General features: G+C 34.7%; 1 long non-coding RNA gene across 1 annotated transcript; it reads right to left on the bottom strand.

Annotated features, from left to right (window-relative positions):
* LOC108663885 lies at positions 1-942 on the bottom strand. The gene is made up of 3 exons (XR_001929988.1): positions 810-942; positions 194-703; positions 1-43 (listed from the first exon to the last, which is right to left on the bottom strand). It is a non-coding gene; the product is annotated as an uncharacterized LOC108663885 (long non-coding RNA).
* Between the last annotated feature and the right edge of the window lie 3,492 nt (positions 943-4,434).

Raw genomic sequence — 4,434 nt, 5'->3', positions numbered from 1 at the left:
TCGGTCACATACTTCGTTCGGCACGCCTCCACGACAAACTTTCCTAGCAACAATTTAAACTCAGTATACTTAATCTCACATTTGTATGGGTTGCAACTTAATTAAAAATTCCTTAAGCAACTTGCATATTTTTCATCCAAAATATGCACAATATTAAACTACCCATAAATCTTAAAATATAAAATTAACTTACCATTAGGCCTTTTTCATTTCTTTATGACCTTTGGGCCCTTTCCATGGGCTTCTCCATTTTTCCTATTTAGGCTAAGCCCATTTATTTTTATTTCCTATTAGGCCATGCCCACTTATTTTTTATTGGGTCATGCCCACTTATTTTCCATTGGGTCATGCCCATTTATTTTCTATTTCTTTTCTTTTTTTTTCTTTTTCTTTCTTTTTCTCTCTTCCATGTTTCTTCTTCTTTTTTCTTTCCAGCCCGTGGCTTCCCTTCACCACCGTGGTTTCCTTTCTTCACCACCATGGCTTCCTCTCTTCCTTTCCTCTCAAAATCGGTCACCAAAAACCTCATTTTCTCACCCTTTTTGCTTCCATTTTCTGCTCTACAATCGGCAGATTTCTAGCTCAATTTCCAGCAACAAACTCCTCAATTTTGGCAGCACAAAGCTGTCCAATTTTTTGCACAAATTGGCAGCAAACAGCTCCAATTTTTTTGCACAAATTGGCAAAAATAGCTCCAATTTTTCTGCACAAATTGGTAGCAAACAACTCTAATTTTTCTATATTTCAAAATCAGCCACAAAAACCTCAAAAATTCTAGCAATTAACCTCAAAAAAATCAACTTTCTTACCTCAAAATTTTCAGCTTTCTTCTTCCTCCAAAATTGCAGCAAAAACTCTCTTTTTCCTTCCTCAAAGTGCAGGAAAATCATTCTCTTTGCTCTTCCTCTCTCACGGTTCTTTCTCTCCCTTTTTCTCTTCATTTCTTTCTTCCTTTATTTTTCTTCTCTTTTTCTTCTTCACTAACCGACTTAACTTTTCTCTCTTCCTTTTTCTTTCCTCACATGGCTGGCCCCCACCTTCCTTTCAACACTCTTCTCTTTTATTTTCTTTACTTTTTTGTCTTTCTTCCTTTCTTTTGTATGGCCGACCATTCACCTCACTTGGTTCCAATTTCATATTATTCCAAATAACTTTGACTTTTCTTCATTCCCATCCAAACCACATCATTTCCATTCTTGACTCATGTGGTCACTCATGTACATATAAAAATAATGTTTGACTTTTCAACATCTTTTCTTCATTATTTTATTATCCATTTTATTTTCATTTTATTTTTATTTCTTCAAAACAATAAAATTTACATATTATGCCTTAACTTCATTTTATTTGGTACTCAATCTTTCAATTTTCGTATCTTAAAATTTGATCATTCCGACACATTTAAAAATTCTAATTTCCTTCTATCTTCCTTTCTTACACGTGGATAATCAAAATATCAAGATCGCATTTCAACGAGGTGTCACTATAATATTTAAATATTTATTTTCTCACGTTAGCTCGATTTAATAAAATCACGCTGTCACAATTATCGTCGTTTTCCTTCAAAATTCTTCTTTACTTCTTCTGCCCCACTTAAATTAGTCATATTTCATTTTTCATGACTAATTCCGACAACATATAAAATATTCATATTTTAATATTATTTTATTTTAAAAATTTTCACTTGCCTTCTTTGGTCCCGAAACGCATCATTACATCTCGGTTTACTTCCGAATCATCCCTTAGCTTACTAATTCTTCTCCAATAAAAATATTATTATTTAATTATTATTTTTGAACGCACGAAGCATTTTATTCTTGAACGTTCCTTTCATCCTTTGTCGCTCTTTAGCACGCCAATTTGCATCAAACGATCATTCGTTTGATCAATAAGGTCTTATTTGTGTCCAACGAGGGTGCGGGGTATTACATACGCCCTACTCATGAAGCCAATGATCACTGAGTCTGTGAGACTCACACCTCTCTTTTTCCCTTTTTGTAGATAGGGATCAGCATAGCGTGTAATCATCGAGGTGTATGGTCCACCGCAAATAGGTAAAGGCATCTCATAGCATTTTATCCTGAGTCGCTCCGCTGTTAAAGGTCGAATCGTAGCACTTTGTTTATTAAGTTGTAAACGAATATTGATGTTGATATAAGTAAATAATTGGAGATCATGGATTTCAATGTATATACTTGTGAATAAATGGTTTAAAGATTGAATTGATTATTATGTTTATAGTTCAAATCATGATATGATAGAATAATGTTTTAAGTACCAACATGGAATGGCGATTGTATATTGTGAACTAACAGGTACTTCGAAAAAGGCTTGTTCGGGACTTGGGCTGGTTTTTCTCGGAGGTTCGGACGCAAGTAGCGACCGAGGAGGGGTCGTTACAAAGGTGGTATCACAGCCCTAGGTTTAGTCAAGTCTTAGGAATTCTTGTGTCAGTTAGCGGAGTTGTCGGAGTTAATGTAGAGTCTTGTTTATGGTTTGTGACTGTAGCACAAGTCATAAACAAGAGGCTATATAAACTCTTATTCCTAGTAAACTACCCTTTTTCTAACGTCATGTAAAGTTCATAAGTGGTGCCGTTGTCCGGGTTTGAGATGCCACCTAAGACACGAGCTACTGTTGGAAAGATTTTAAACCAAATGCTCCTATTGAAAGGTTGATGTAATGATATACCGCTCCGACTAAGGATGGAGGAAAGTGGAGCTGGACTAATAGGTCCGTAATAACTCATTCATTTGGTGGAGTTAAAATTTGAGCCATGACTGTCAATGAGAAGAAATTTGATGACTATGGGTGGTATTTGAGATTAATATAAAGGAAAATGTACGATAATGGTAATAAGAAGTATATTTTGACTGGAATAAATAATGATTGTTGAGATTGACTTGAGGTTTATAAATCTAAGTATTAAAGGAGGTGTAGACTGATACTCACGTGCACGGAGGTAAGTGCACTATGTTAATTGAGCTTGTTATGCCCATATATAAATGGTGTTGGACTTGCAAAATATTTTATATATGCAAATGTGTGTTGAATATGTATATAGTAACTTAGACGGAGCTGGTTTTGATTTCAATTAAGTGATTGTGAGATCCCAAGAATTGATTTGACTTATTATGGGTTATACTTATAAGTACATGAATTAGCTTAAGGGTAAATATCAATGATTATTATAATTGATGTGTGATAGGAAACTAGTTTTGCAATTGTGGTATAGGCTTAGAGGAAAGCCATACGGTTGAGGATTTTTTTGATAAAGTAAATTTCTAGCAACTGCAATGCCACAGTGTTGGTCATCCAACGCCGCAGTGCTAAAAGCATTTTATGTTTAAGAAGTAAGAACAAGATGTGAATAGCATGAAAATGAACTCGCAAGTTGAATTATGGTCATTAGACTTGATGTTAAGCATTGGTAATTGAATTATTAAAGATAAACATTATGTAGACTAAAGTCAAATACTAACAAATAAAGGAGACGAGAGATTAAGCCTTGTTACAAGCTAAGGAAAGAGTGAACGGAAAGTAAGAAAAATGATGGGAGAAATGTAGATGTTGTTATAACGAGCATAAGAAGTTTAAGGATAATCAATGCAAGTATACTAAGTTAGATGGTATGGTCCAGATTAAGAACACAGACACTTTAGGAGATCTTAAATAATGTCCATCAAGGTCAATGAGCAAAACTTAAGCATATATTAAATTGTTAAGGTTATGAGTGGCTTTGAAGATAAGCCTTTGATTGTTCAAGTCCTCAACGAAACCGTATTAAAAGATGTGTTTAAGTGATTTGGAAGTGTATGGAAAAGCATAAGAGAATATACTAACTTATTGTAGTAGGTCAAAATGGGATGGCCATGAGTGGCTCATGAGTAACCAAGCAATGTATAGGTAAATGTGCAAAGGGAGCTATGATTGGTAGATAAGAGTAGAACTCTAACGGTGAGATTGTGTTCATTGCTTTAGGCATTGAATTGTAAGTTGTGGACTTGTATCCACTTGTGAACACCTTGATGCAATAGTTCGAGAGATTTCTAATAATGTGAAAACATTAAAGTTCAAGGAGCAAATGGCTATATAGCCAAGTTGGGGCTCGTGACTGATATGTCACATAAGTATGAAGATGTATTGTAAACATAAGTATGAAATGTTGGTTTGAGGCAATGATTATATTGTCGTTATCTAGATCTGATGACGTTGTGGTCTCGATATGCTTGTCGATGCAAGGCATAAATTGTGAAATGTGCTTCCCCCATGAATTTCAATTTATTATGAGTAATTATCAAGGTAAAGTGCCTGAAAAAGGGTAGACAAAGGTTAAATTGTGCTCCAACCATTTTGAGAACGAGGGTGATATGGTTTGATTAAATGATACTACCCTTAGTGAGGGAACAGAAATATACTAGAAAATTGTAGAGA

This window comes from Theobroma cacao, unplaced genomic scaffold (genome assembly GCF_000208745.1).
Source record: "Theobroma cacao cultivar B97-61/B2 unplaced genomic scaffold, Criollo_cocoa_genome_V2, whole genome shotgun sequence".
NCBI lineage: Eukaryota > Viridiplantae > Streptophyta > Magnoliopsida > Malvales > Malvaceae > Theobroma > Theobroma cacao.
Note: the sequence above shows the minus strand (reverse complement) of the source record. Positions and strands in the feature narration are given on the sequence as shown.